General features: G+C 37.8%; 1 protein-coding gene across 1 annotated transcript in view; it reads right to left on the bottom strand.

Annotated features, from left to right (window-relative positions):
• The window catches only part of LOC109986834 (metabotropic glutamate receptor 4), a 176,592-nt gene that overhangs the window by 37,572 nt on the left and 122,997 nt on the right, over positions 1 to 16,023 (bottom strand). The window lies entirely within an intron of this gene.

The raw sequence follows: 16,023 nt of genomic DNA, 5'->3' as shown, positions 1-16,023 counted from the left end.
AAGCCGGCCCAATGCACAATCAATGCTAGAATAATACCCTCTAGTTCAGTCCATGGCGGGAAGACTCACACCATAAAACAAAGCCCCAGCACAGATACTAATAGATTGGAAAACTGGAAATATGAGTAAAAAAACAGAGGATGCCATTAAATTAACAATGTTGTTGGGCCGCTTTGCCCGCGGGTACAAAAAGTCACTTCTGGTTACGTCTGTGAAGAGCTTCAGTCAGTGGCCTGCACTATTGTTCCAATGGTACACAGTGTATGAATTTAATGATGTCTCTTTTTTTTTCCCTCAAACCGGCAATTTTGCTATTCCACTGGGGCTGTTGTTTCTCTGCGAAGGTTGCGTGTATAGGTTTCCTGTGGTCATGCATGTCACCGCTCGAACAAAACACTTTTGGCTTATACATTCACTTGACTGGTTAATGGATTAGCAGCTCCCTCACTGGAGGAAGAGACTCATACTACTTAGTGTGTACTGGCCCATATCAGTTGTTAGGGGATGTTTCCTTCTTCACTCAGGCAAGACATTATTTTTTTCCAGCACAGTCACTTCAAACCCCTGATTTATTTATTTTCTACTTTTAAAACCAAGTTGGTATCATAGTTCCTTAAGTCTAATATTCCGTAGTAAAGTGTAATTACAGTATTTAACAAAATGGACCAATCACAGCTAGTAAACAATATGATGAAAATAATATTCTGCATCATCATCTGATCATACACATTATATAGCACAGCCAGAGCATGATACAGTAAGACTGAGATTTCAAAGTGAGGTGAAAAGACATAGGCTGTATCCGAATTGCCAAGTACCTACTGAAGCTTTCAGTAGGCAGAAGGCAGTACCTACTATCCGTGCTGTATACTGTTAGTACCTACTATTCAGTAGGCAGATATTTGTCCCTACTTCGTCTGATTCATTCAGTATGGAAGTGTCGTCATTTACGTTACCCGAACCGGCCTCATTCACCCGTTTTTTTTTTTTTGTTTTTTTTGTTTAGCTTTATTCAAGAAGAGTAATGCACATATACAGTCAGGTAAACTAAAAACAATATCACAATGTAAATCAAGTAAAAGACAGATTAAATAACATACAGTACATAAGGAAAAGTACAAATGAAAGACAGTAATATACAGAATATCAAGTAAAATAAACCAATAAAGACACATTTAAATAGTGAAATGATTATTTAAATAGAGGGGGAAAGGTTTTATAATAATGCAGATATTTGTTATATTTTCTGTTGTTAATTAAAAGTAGTGATTTCAGACGGGATTTTAACTCTAGATTAAAAATTGATTCAATTAATCCACGCTCGTTTGTTTCGATTTGGAGGCAGATGTGAAGTGACGATTTACGTTTAATTTCGCACAGCATTGTGGGTGGTAAAATACAATTAATTTCCTGAAAGCACTCATCCGATCCATACTGCATGAAACCCGGAAGTTAGTATGCATACTGAAATGTTCAATATACTGAGGTGGACCCAAAAAATGCATACTGAATGACCACGAAAGTTCAGTATACTGAAACTCCGTACTGAAAAGTACGTACTGCCTACTGAACTGTGACAATTTGGAAAGGGCCTCAATCTAAACAAATGTTATTATGATTAAAATCCTTTTGCAGTCTGAATGTATAACTGTTATATATACATTACAGCATCAATTTATTTTCCTTTGTGCATATAATACTCTTTAAACCAAATCATGAAAAACCTCCCTGATGGTAAATGATGTTATCTACAGTATAATATCACTTTAAAGATGGTAACACTGTCTGCTGTGCTGTTGTTTGAGAAATGTAATTGCGAAACAGTCTTGAAAATAACAAACATTGTCTTTTTTTTTTTTTTTTTACCTGTAGATATACAGATTTGTGTTGCAGGCCTAATTTTGATAAGCCATTTTTGGGGTTTATGGGTAATTTTTCTATTTATGGCTAACTAAGGGAAAGGAACTGAAATAAAGAAAAAATAAATGAAGAGTTAAACTGAGTAACAGGTAAACACTGTATGACAACATGTAGAAAGCATATATTTGAGTAAAGTGTTTCACACGTCACAATGTTTGTGTGCCTATTTTACTGTCTACATCCTGGTGATTGTTGAGGCTTTGATTAGACTGAAGCAGAGGTTTATCCGTGTACCTCTCTGTGTCATTACACTTAAACCATCCAGGCTGGCACAGGGGAAATTTAGCACCAGCAGCTCTCTGCTCTCACAGACTCTATCAATCATTACTTTCTATGTCTTTGCCTCGCTGGTACTTCAGTCCCACATTCCCCTAACATCTGTTGTGAGGAAGCAGAGCACTCATCCTCTTCCTTTTCTTCTCTCCTCACATTAGCGGCAGCATTGCTTAACCTCCGCAGAGAATACCAGGAGGACCAGAGGGATGTGAGCCCGGCCTGTGGGAGCTGAGGCACACTAAAGGAGGAGGGGGCTCCATGGGGCCAGTGTTGTAACTCTGTTGGTTGTAGGGTAGACATGACAATTTGTTTCTATGTCAACACTATCCATTCACCCACACGTCCATACAAACAGTATCGGGTTCCTTTACTTTAGGGCCCAGATTGAAACTCAATGGCAGGAAGAAGCAACCGATATTGTATTATTTGCTTACAAATTGAATGTTTAAATGACTTTCAGCCTTAGTAAGCCGCCAAAAAATTACCATTTTTCATACAACGTAAGTAACTTTTAATTAGTCTTGGTTGTTGAAGTTGTTTCCTTTTACATAATCAATTTTTATTCATTTCAGCTAATGGAATCAGTGTCTCTGGAGGAATCCGATTTTCAATAAAACACTTCATCCATCCCACCAAATGTTGTTGTGTAAATAAAACAAGAAAGACAAATATGAAGCAATTAATTACAAAAGTGTAGTAGCCCAGAAAGCAGCAATGGCAAAACACCATTGTTTGTGTCTCCAGAGACATGAAGGACTGTGGGCTGATTAATTAAAGTTATATATCAAAATTACCTGGAAATTGTCTCTGATTAAAAACCACTGGCTTGTTTAATAGTCGACTAAACAACTGAATTGTAATTTAGGTTCAGCAAAGTGAAATATAAGTCAAAACACAAGTAAATTACCACATTTTTTTTGTTTGGTTAATTTCTTGATGATCTGTTGCAGTTTAACTAAAACCCCTAATAAATGATGTCATTTTTACTGCAGAGGTTTATCTACAAATGAAGTGAAACATCCTTTATTCTGCAGATCCTGCTTAAAAACTTAATGAGCAGTGTATTCATCTGCCAGCACTCATCCTGTACCGCTCCTAACATCTGAGAGATGTCTAAAAACCACCTCTAAAAATATCCGTTGCTGAGGAGACTGCGAGTCTCCTTTCTCATGTCTCTCATTGTGAGCTCCAGTCTCTGCTCTCCTAATAGCTCAAAACACTAATATTCCTGCTCATTTGACACCCATGGGAGCGACAGTGCTGCCATAAACATTAAATATTTCCCTGGCAGTGTGGCTGATTGCAGCACAGTTTCTGCGTTTGGTGGATAGCGGAGCAGGAGCACAGAAGCACGCAGGTATATAAATAGACTGTTTATTGGGATGCCCTCAGCTGAAATACCTACACAAGCTGGCTTAATGTGCAGCTGGAGACCATGATTAGGAATGAAAACACACAGAAGTGAAACTAATGTTGCTTCCACAGTAAAAATGGTCAATATTTTTCTATGGCTGCAGGCTTTAAAACGGTCACTTTATTCACCCTTAGATGAAAACATCAACACTTAAGCAACTGCTTCTTTTTTTCTGGCATGGCTGCAAATGATTTATTACTCAACAGATACAATCAGATAATAATTAGAAAGCCTGTTTGAGCCACACAGGGCTTTAAATTCCCATCTGCTTCCAACAGCAGTTGTTCCGCTGATCCATTGGTAGTCCAGGATATACTGTGTAGCTGCTGACCAGTAATCTGATTCATACCATAGCAGTGTTTCCCCTAGGTTTACAGCGTTGGAGGGGTGGGGACAAGCTGACATGCTGACACGGCGACACAAACACTTGAAGGAATCTTGGTGTCCCCCCCAATATAATGGTAGGGGAAACACTGCATAGTATGGGTTCTGATTGGCTGAGGGGTGTCAAGAATTTGAATTGGACACCTATGAAAAGTTCCGTTACAGTTCACCGTTCTATAACAAAGCACTGGCTATGTTGCAGCCATGTAAAATAAAACTGAAAACAAAAACTGTCCGAAATCACTCCCTATCGCCATTTTGCAGTGCTGTTCGAATTGAGCATGGTCATACCCTATATAGTCCACTCAATGTATCCCACAATGCATTTTGAAAAGTAGTGTATGAGCGATGGTCACTATGCGAGCAATATATACCATCATGCATTGCGGTTCAAAAGATTTTTACGAACGGAGAGAGGCGTTTGACTTGGCTGCTCTCTGACGGACGAGAGGAACGACCAGCATGAACACAGAAACTCAATAAAGTTCATATTCAGAGCGTTTTACTGAAATCTATGATCGGTTATAATAAAGATTGAAAGATCGTCAACTTTATTGATGTTAGTTTGTCCTAATGATGATGACAGACGAGAAACCAGAGTCTGTGAGCATAAGTATTTTAGTTTTGGTCCGAAAATATGTTTCGTTATGTAAAATTCAATATTTTATAAGTATTTATTATTTATTAATGTTTCGTGAAAATACACTCAGTATAATATGAGTTATCACGGAAATTCATGCTCTTATTTACCGCTGTTATTGATCCTCGGCCGTTGTTAAGCTGCGCCTTTCAGTTGCGCGACAACAGTGACGTCACTGTCAGCAGCCGGTGAGTGAGCGAATAGTGTCCGAAATGTTTTTTAATTTTGCTGAGTGAGTGCACTATGTAGTCCACTGCATTAAACTCACTATATAGTGAATAGGGAGTAGGGACTCATTCCCTACTCCCTATTCACTATATAGTGATTTCAGACACAGCCTGGGACTCAGTCAAATCCTCCCTTCACAATGTATACAACGCATGCATAAACTCACATCCAGTTATAACAATGAGGGACTTGAACATTTTTTTTTAGCCTTTTGGAGAATATGAAAACTTTGATGATTGAGATGTAGCTGAAAAAGAGGAAACTTTGAAAAATAGAGGAAGATTAACTTTGATTTCCAATAATGAGTTCAGATATTTGGAGCATCCTCCTCTGATAACCACATAAGGCACCTGTTGTGCACAGGCCGCAAGAAGTACACTGACTTTTTGACCTAACTTATACTATAGATAACATGAGTGATAATGGTAAATGGTACATGAACTTGCGCTTATACTGTATAGTGCTTTTCTAGTCTTCTGAAATGCTTTTTACACTGCAGGTCACACCTAGCCATTTACACCCATTCACACACTGATGGCAGAAACTGCTATCTAAAGTGTCAATCATTATTTACTCATGCATTCCTACACATTCACACGCCACTGCCCAAGTAGCAAAGCACCTTGGGGTTAAATGTCCTTCCCAAGGACATATCGACATGTGGCTAAACACATGATAACGCAGAACCAAATGTCAAATGTGCAGAAGGTGATGTGGATAGCATTCAAAAAAGTGTGATTCATCATATTAAATACCAAATGATTTATGCAAACCATTGGATCGGAACCCTGTGATAAACTGGCAACATATCCAATATTACTCTGCTTTTCACCAAATGCATGCTGGGACACGCTCAGGCCCCTGAGAGTGAGAAAAGTGGATAGATGGATGGAATTGATTTCAGGCAAGATAACAACAACAACAAGCATAGGTAAAATCTTGACTGTCCTTGGTAAAATGTTACCCCAGATGAACTGCAGGAAGTGTGCTGTGCTTTAATATCACTACATTATCTACAGATTGTTTTTTCACCTCTTTTTTTTTTTTTTTTTATAAAAATGTCTAAGTGTGATTGGGCATGAAACAGTGGGAGTCAAAAGAATAGGCTGAAATCATTAGGGGGAAACTGACCCTGAACAGAGAAGGTCCCGGTTTCCTCTCCTGTTTCAGCAAACCCCCTCATCCACTAAAGAGTCCCTGAGCAAGACACCGAAGCCCACACAGTCCGAGTCGCTGCTCTGTCACTGATGTTTTTGCTTTGACCTCACTGTGGAGGGCTGAGAGGATAAAATGAATTACTCCTCGGGGGATCAATTAAAGAATAATATCCCGTTATAATTATTACAGACTGCAAAGCTGCAAAGATACCCTACAGAGCTACAAAATTGAATCCCTTCCTGCAGTATTATGAGTATTGCATGGAAAAATGTAAAGACATGAACTGATCTGCTTCCTCCTGCGACATGGAGAGTAACCAGAATGGAACAAATGAAAATTGTGTTTTATTAGAACTTGCATCAAAATTGGGAAGAGATTAGGATTTATTTGAACTGCATGAATGTCTCTCAGAAGATAAATGATCCCAATTCCACCTATGTGCCATTGTAACTTGTCTTCATAGTGTGATGCATCTGGGTCATTTTCCACTTTTATGAGCTTCATCTACAACACTTGATCAATAGCAGCTATGTACAAATAGTATATTTGTTCTACTGTGTATATGTGTATCCTAATATAAGGCTAATTATAATCACAATATACAATACAATATAATCTTAGTGAGTCTACAGATGATTATCAGAGACCAGCTCTGGGTTGGATTATGCCACGAGGCCTGGATTCAATATTATGTGTACTGCTGGGAAAATAAGGTTGAACTGTGGTTAATGTGAGGTGGGTGGGAGTCATGTTTGTCCTCTCAGATATCCCTAAGCAGCACACAAACACATGCTCCCTGTCTGCCTTTGCTCTGCTAATGCAAATAAATAGATAGAGCAGATATACCTGAATAACAGAAATGTAGACCTGTGTGAACGTACATAAATTGCTATTAACTTGCATTTGCTGTTCCAATGGCAATGAGGATGATAACATCAATGTAACACTAATTTCATCATTTATTTTTAAACATTATACTGATGCATGCATCTTAGCATCTGATTAAAATGTTGTTAATCTGAACACATCACCATATTAAAAAGCCAACATATGAGGAGTTAGATTTAAGGTTAGGTTGGGTTGATTATCAAAATTTGCAAGAGCTGACCATTATGTCTTAAAATTGGGTCATTTGTCCAAGCATCAATTCAAAATCTCTTTTTTTATTATGATAAATGACAAACAAATGCAGCAGATTCTTATATTTCCGAGGCTTTGACAAATGATTGGCATTTCTGTTGAAAATTACAAAAGAAAAATCAAAATAATTTAGTTTGCAACAAGGTTTCGTTCAATGGACTTAATGATTAATCAATGTATTCGTGTTTCTCTTGGTACAACACAAATTAACCAATCTCCAAATGTCTCCAAATAATGTTGGATACAGTGGCTGGCTACATGTTGGCTGACTTAGGGGGTCTAATTTTTAACCTCAGTAAATTTCGGTCAACATCAACAAACCAGTAATCAGAGCGGAGAGCATATAATTTTTCCTATTTATTTATTCCTTTGATATCTGAAAGAGCTTCCCCTGTAAACTCGCTTTGCTGTGTTATTGGGGGAAAGTAGTGCTGCAGAATATTTTGGTTTCAAAGAAGCATAAGATGAAACAAAATGACAGGAAGCAATTTTCTGGCTTGCTGTGTAGTCATTTCTAATGGCTTTCAAATGTACTCATGGGGAGATGCTCTGAAGTTAATAAGAAAGACATCGGCATGGTAATGTTTAAAATTAGATCAGATTAAAGAAGACTGCCATTACTGGGATGCATCCTTCTGACAGTATATGTTTCTGTGTGCCACCATTTCTGATTAAAATGTAATTAAATACCTAAAACATATGTACAATAGAGTGTACTTACATTATTTTGTTCATCAACAAGCTTTTTTGTAATGGGATTATTACTTTTATACTGAACAATGATGTATCTCTAACTGAAAAGAGTTTCCAGAATTGTATGCTGCAGTTCAGTCCAGATGAAATCGGGAAAGGTCCAGCATTTTTGAAATATAAATGAATATTTTTTAAATTCTGAAGCTAACTTTCTCAGTGATGAATTCAGAAATGCCTGTATAGTTTTTGACCCTGTTAGATTCTGGATGTTTTACATTTTCGACTGACAGCTAAGCTGGTAAAAGGCGACTATGTGGGCAATGGAAAAAAAAAGCCCTGCATTGAAGTAATGCAAGTGGCTGCGTTGGCTGGGGTCAGATTGATTCATGTAGCAGTGTGACAATGAAAAATGATCCAAGATGTCCGGTTTGAGTAATAGATGCATCAGTTTGAAGGTTTATCACACGTTAAAAAAACAAAAAAAAACACTGGACTGCTGTTAAGATACCACAAGGAAGGGTGATACGAGATCATTTTGTCTTGTCATGTGCTGATTGTGAGATAGGCAGTAGAAATATGGTGTTCAAATTACAAAAATGTATAGTTGAGCCAGTTTCAGACATTTTGCGCAACAATTTCCTTTGAGCCTGTTCAAATGAACGAGGGATAAATCTGTCTTTGACACAATCTTACTGTAATGTGCAAGGGCTTACAGGCTAACAATTGTGTCACTGAAGAGGTGAAGCCACCTGATGTTAAATTAACAAATCATAAAGTTTTAAAGCCAGGTGTGACATTTTTATCTCAAAATGACATTCATCCATCCCAATAGTAAAAGTACACGTGACTTCATTACCTTCCATGTGAACTTCAGTTTATTAACAGAGGACATGGGGCAGTAATTATATCATTTGTCACAGAGGTTATGAGTGGAAATGTTTATTTCATTTTGACAAATTCCTTGCACCAAGAGCAGAAGCAATCAATTGGAAACTTACGACTTGCCCTTATTATCATAAATGTTTATAAAGGGAGCAATGAAGCAGCTGTAGTGCCCCCCAACAGGTGCTCTACTCTGGACTGGCTGCTAAATTGAGTGATATGAACTGCATGACTCTAATCTTTGTTCTCCGATATATGAAAAACTATCCACTCAAGCTTGTATTGATGACTCCACTAACAATCTGTGAAAGTATATATGAGAACACGAGAGGGTGAAAGTGGAGTCACTCTCTGGCCTCAGAGTTGATGGATCAACTGAAAGTATTTGTTGGCATGGCTATTTTCTTAAGCCAAATGGCAACCAGTCATGGTATTACATCTGTCAGCAACTCTGCTCTGATATCAGCTCGCTTTAATTCCCGAATGGAAGTGGACCCACTCTCTATTTATCCCCACAGCACGGGGGGGCTCAAGAAGGGCAAGAGGGCAGCAGGGACAGCACGTGTTATTGTGTTTATTCATGCCACACTTTTACTGCAATATGTTTCAAGCTGTAAATATGCACTGCGTCCCCAGCAGTGTATTTTTACTGACAGCACATTATCATTTTGAGGGATTTATTTAGAATGCAGGAATTTTGAATATTATGTTTTGAAGAAACATTGGGAGCTATTTTTACTTTTATCTTGAATCAAAATGAATACATACTTAACTAATTTTAGCAGAGAGCTGGGATTTGTTTTATAGCATTTTAAAGCAAACAATAAGATTGCATTGTGCCTTTTTTTTAATACAGTTGATTATATCACTCATCTAGAAACTTAACAGTGGAAAAATATAATAAAAGACTGTTTTGGCAGCATGCAGTTAATCACTTTGTTTGATAACTACGCTGCAGCAGCGGTTTCAGACATAAATAAAAATAAGCAAGTCTTCTTGCTGATAGTCCTGTTAGCCTTTGTCAAACATTTTAGACTTTTTCACAACCAGCTGAAAAATAAGACGAGAAATTTTGGTCTAACAGTCATCCCCTTATCCAGTGAAAGCCCATCCAGGATGCAGAGTGTTTATAAAGATTATTAATAACATACATTAAAAACAAGGAACTATAATGCTGAGAATCCACCTGTCATACATCCAGAAAACTCTCGTTTTTAATTGAACTTTTCCTTTAAATGTTATCTTTGAAACATTGTTGCAGCTGTTGAAACAGCACTTTCTATTTCCTACCATGACATCACATTAGAAACCATCATTTCTTCCCAGTGGTGTAAGCACAAATGATTTGTCTGTGTCTGAACAAGCTTAAGAAATCCAACACTGTCCTATTTTCCAGCAGCTGTAGAGTGAACTCAGCTGTGATAATCAGAACATTTTTGTACAAATGTTACAATTTGAGCTGCAGACACACTCAACATGTACAGACATTTAGTTAATGTTTTTTTTATTCTTAAGTAGAGAATAGTAACTGCATATCATTGTCGACCACTGAGCACTTTTAGCTGGAGAGCACGTTGACTATTCAGGTCCAAGATCCTGAATAAAAAATCTTCTTGAAAGCAGGTTCTGGGGCAACAATAAATTAGATTTCAGAATGACTGAGTGACATTTCACTTCTCAGTGCAAATGATTTATAAATCAAAGTCGGGCCTCTAAGCACTGTGAAATGAGCTTTTCCACACTGTTAAAATGACTCACCTGACATGCATGGGGCTTTCCTCTCACCGAGGAGAATCCACAAAGCAAAAGCTCTTAAAATGAAAATATTGGTAGACCTTAACTCAAGAGTTTAAACTGCTTCCAAGACAAACACTAATGTTGCTCTATAATCAGTTGTGGGCGTGGGTGAAGAGCGAGCTGCAGCAGGCATGAAATGAACATTCTCACGTTGCCAAAGAGCTGCAGAAAAGCTCCCTGCAGGTACATCTGATGTCAGACTGTCAGGCTCCATTTATTATCTTCAGCAGCTGGCATACATTTCTGACAATGGATGAGTGAAATGATGGTTGACATCCTGAATTTAAATCTCTGTTTACATCCCCTGGCACATCCCAATACTTTCTTTATCAGTGCTTTGGACGTGATAAATAGCTTCTTGGTGTTGTCGGCATTCTTCATTGTAACCCTGCTGATCCTGCCAACAGCAAGTTGTGTGTGGTCTCGGACAAAAGCTGGAGCGTTATAAATGGTCAGGAGTGTCTTTTTCTGTATTTAAAGGCTTTATATGCCTATATATTTTTTCATCCAGCAGATGTCGCGTTTGAGCACCAGCATGAAACCAAAACAACTCGCGGTGCATTGTTGTGTTAGCGATCTTTATTATCCTCGTATCTTCACACTGCATGTAAATTTACCTGAAATGAGTGTGATCTAGAAACGCAGTTAAGCAGTGAGTACAGTATGTTATTCTTCTTTTCTCTAGTTCCTCAATGAAACAACTTTTATTCGCGAGGGGAGGAGTTAGCCGTCGTCGCCGGCGATATAAACAAACTGAAGTTAGGACTCAGAAAACTCGGAAAACATCACAGACAGTGGGACTCTGGTGTAACACTCATTGTAGACAGTCATGACTCACAAAGTTATTTTCAGAGGATATACTTGATTTCTATTATATTTAAGAGTGAAAAATTGCATATAAAGCCTTTAACATGCTTCTCCAGATGGTCCCTACCAATTGGAATTTTGTTCTTTTTTGACTAAAAGTAACAATGCTGGCAAGATGTTTTTGTGTTAAATGATAAGCCAAAATGTATGTTACCTATTATAAAACTGGTTCTTATTTAGGACAATAAATGACATAGCTATAGAATTAAAACAACTTACAGCGGGTATAGTGATTAAATCAAGAGCACAGGTACAACTTTTACAACTCAGTCAAATGAGTTCACTGTTCATGTCTGCGGTTATGGTACCCCAGGCTAATTAATAGAAATCGTAATATCTGGCTGTACTAATCTAAATTGTATTGCTTAGCCTAAATTAGCAATCATCATCATGTAGTTCCCTTTCTGAATCAAGGTTTAGAATATAACTTAAGTGTAGGTAGCATCAATTCAGCAAATTTTAAACGTAAGAAACTCTTCGATCTTGGTTAGTACCAATGTTTGGCTTAGATTATTTGGAAAGGAGGGGGAATACAGAACCAAAGACTGTTGCCATAATCCCAGACAAGTGAGATAGGGTTTAAAACTGGACGGCGTCATGATTTCTATTTCTAACCAAGGAAACAAAGCCACTGATACCGTTGCCAACAAGTACTAGACATTGAAGTCCTTGAGGCTAATGTCAAGCAACATAAAACTAAAGAGGATATTAGCACTGACAGTTTGATAAACCTCCTGTTATTGTTTAAAAGCAGATGCTGACGGTTTTCACAAAAATGTTTTTGATCCCAGTGTGTGATGCACAATTGCTTTTGTAGTCGTTTTCATGTTCATGACTAGACAGAGGGATATCTGTGAAGAATCTCCTTTTTCGCATAATGCAGCCATGTTTTAGATTTGGTGAGGATTCTAAAACTTCCCAAGTCTGAACCCACACTGAAGAGCTGCAACATTTAGTTGACTAAAGGCATTACAAAAAGTTCTACTCTATTAGTAGGAAAATTATTTTTTGTAGGGCTTATGTAAAAGAGCTCTAAATTAGAGCATGAGTAACATCATTAGAAGACGATTAAAGTTTGTTTCTGGATTGGTTCACCCCATCGTGAAAAATGACCAAATATAATTCCCAGAATTGAATTTCAAGCACTTCTTTCAAGCAACAGACAAACAGCCTTTGCTCGAGCCTGTCCAAAATGTGCTGCACAAGCAGATTGCACCAAGGTTCACAGATGCCTCCTCAGCTGCAGCACGACCCAACTATCTGAAGGTTCATCCGTTTTGTGATGAAGTGTCTTCACCTTCAGTATTGCCTCTGGCAGGCCCCAGGACAGCTTCCTGCAGAGACCAGACCAGCCTTACTGGGCATATAATTTCTCCAAGAGACAAAAATGAACGATCCTTAAAAAAAAAAAAAAAAAAAGCTCCTCTTTGTTACACTGTAATTGTTCAAAAGTAAAAGTGCTCCAGGGCCTCAAAGCAGATCAGGATACCATTTTCCTTCAGTGAATTACATTAAGACTTTAAATAAAACAAATAAAAAAAACATCTTATTTGCACATGTAGGAGATAAGCTAACCTAATAAAAAATATACCAACCTAATATGTAACAGAAGAAAAAGATTACATATAATAACTCTGAAACTTTCAACGGAAGCAAAGCCACAGATTTAAGTTCTGTGTTCTGGGGGGAAAACTTTGTTAAATTCTGCCATTTAGTGTTGGCGAGCTTGTGTGACGTGATGGAGATAAAGCTCATTATGCAAATAGCAGATCTGTGGCAGAGTCTTGACAATCGTTCTCGCTCGGCACACCTGCAGCTGAAACCCTTCATTGGTTTTCAAACTGTCTGAGGAGCCGAGCTCCAGGTGGCTGAAATGAACATCAAGCAACCCTGGGAAGTGTAGCTGTGACAGTTTTAAAGATATGAAACCATTTGCAAAATGCTGCAAACTGCTAATCAAACAAGGTAATGAACACTTTCAAAAAAAAAGTCAGGTAATAAATAGGCAGAACAGCATAATGGTGTAAATGAAATACAGGTATATGAAGAGGTAATCATTCAAATGTTACTGTGCGGTAGGGGTTTTGTAATTCATTCCTTTTCTATATTTATTAAAAAACATGTCAGAATTTTTTTGGTTGTGTAGAGTTTGGTGCCCCCTATGGACCATTCACGTACCCATTATCTCTTTGGTTATTATGACCTGTGCATGTGTGTGCAGTGTTTTCTCTAACAGTCTCACCCTGCTTTCCTCAACAGTCAAATGAATCACCTATTAAGAACATGTATGGTGGGAAAAAAAACAATTGTATATATATGTGTATGTAGTTAATCATTTGGTCTGACACCTACCCCATGACAGCAGTAACATACATTAAACATTTGTGTATACATACAGTATAAATCATCTATCTTGTTGCTGATGGTATTGTAGCTCAAAAGGTATGAATATTAATTTCACTTTGTTTCATCACCAGCAAAATACTCCTTACTGGAGCTTTAAAATAACAGCAAAGGTTAAATCTGCAATGTGTGTATTCTCCTAAAGTGTGCTTTTAGTTTGACACACACGCACCTCAATTTGAACTTTTCTAGCTTTTTGTGCTCCATCAATTTTATTGAATGTGGCTGTTGAACGGGGGAACTTCTCTGTGGCATGTAGAATATCAGCAGGTGAGAGTGTTGGGGTAATAACAAAGACACAGGTGGTTGCACAAAGTAAATTCACTTAGCGTCTCTCTTAAACTCTCAGAAGCCCAGTGCTGCATTCATCAGGACTCAATGAGGCCTGCAGCAGGAGGAGCAGCTGTCTATGGGATACACAGGGATTTCCTGTGTTTGACATGTTGAGTCGAGGGGACATGAACTCCTACCTTCCTTTCTCTTTTTCTTCCCTTTGTGTCTTTCATGCTAAATATAATTAGAATAATGACGTACAATGGACAGGAAATGCTGTCAAAACTGCAAATTAGACACTAACACCTTATTTATTGAATTCTTGAGCTGTTCCGGCCTCTCTTTTCATTGTGGATGAATAAGTCTTCAAACTTGAAATCAATTTATTACCCAGACTCTAATACTTCGTCTCAGTAATTGTAATACCTTAATAATATCTTCAGTATCATAAATTAATAAGGAGAATTTGCATAATAGGTAATATGCCCGTAAAAGAACATTTAAAACTATTACAAAAAACTCTTCTTCTAACTACATTTTCACTCTGTGTCTGAGGTTAATGAGTATTCAAATCATTCCTCTTGACATTTCCCTCATGACAAAGGGTGCAGCACGCAACCCTCGTTTCTAACATTTGCATAATCTGCCTGTCATCCCTGTGCTGCTGTGTGCTTCCTTTGCCCTCCTCCTCTTCTTCAGCTGTCATTTAAAAGACAAAAAAAAAATCTGATTTACTTTATTTTGAAGTTTTTCATCCAACTAATCTTCAGTGGTATAAATTGTCAGCGTGCATGTTTTTGCAAATGAAATCACAAGAAACTAATTTTAAAGAAAATAGTCGTTCAGCTTCTTGAGGATTCATATTATAGGTCCACCTGAGCTAAATTCTTCCAACACCTTATTTTAAGAGTGTCACAACTTGACTCTGTAAAATCCTCTTAATTTGATTACATACTGGGATATAAAAGGATGGTAAGAAGTATCAACTGGAAATAAAATCCCACTTCTTTTCACACAAGGTGGGAAGAAAATCGCACGGCACTTCAGCCAGCATTACTGCAGAGGACCGTGCACTCTCTAATAAGGACACTGGAGGCACAGCAGCTTTTATTATACAGAAGAATAAACAGAATCAAAATCTACCGAGGGAGCAAAGACTTGAGCATCAAGGACAAGCTTGCATTTCAAGGGTGACAACAGCAAGACATCATGCTGCAAAACAGTTGTATCCCTCTTTTCCTGTAATCACTTCCCCTAATGATACAGTTTGAATCCTGCAGGGCCGTTTGACAGATTATATTCAAAGGGAATGACCCAAGTGAAATAATATGTCTGCTGTATTGCAATGATCACACCATTCTGGAGTCTTAAATTCAGCGTCTGGCAAAATTTGGAGAACACAAGCAAATTCTGTAGGTGGAGCTTGCATGGTACAGAATTAAACATTTATGTTTTTCTGTCCTTTTCTGCCCCTTCACTGCTGAGAATTCATTTACTGGATCTGCTGTGTCCTTGTCTGGTGAAAATATAAACCAATGAGGATGCAGTAGCACTCTTGCACTGACATTATAATTTGAAGTTGGAGAAATGTAATGAGTTTTGGTAGAACTACACTCTTTCCTAGATTGCCTCATTTTCATAAACAGTATTGAAACAGTAGCATATTTGATGCTGAAATAGCTTTGCACAATTTAAAATGACAGATTCTCTGACACACATTTTGAGTTTTGAAGGTTTGGTTTAAAATCAAGTATCCTCACAACCCTTGGATAGATTACTGTACAATTTGGTACAGCCATTGATGTGTCCACAGATGATCAATCCTTACATAATGGTGATTCTGAAATGATAATAATATGTTGTGATGCCATGCAGGACTTAAAGATGCATTCATCGAGAGATTTCAGAGTGAGGGGGCTGCACAGGGACTGGCCCTTCATGTAGTTGG

Source organism: Labrus bergylta, chromosome 12 (genome assembly GCF_963930695.1).
Source record: "Labrus bergylta chromosome 12, fLabBer1.1, whole genome shotgun sequence".
Taxonomy (NCBI): domain Eukaryota; kingdom Metazoa; phylum Chordata; class Actinopteri; order Labriformes; family Labridae; genus Labrus; species Labrus bergylta.
This window is presented reverse-complemented; position numbering and strand designations above follow the sequence as displayed.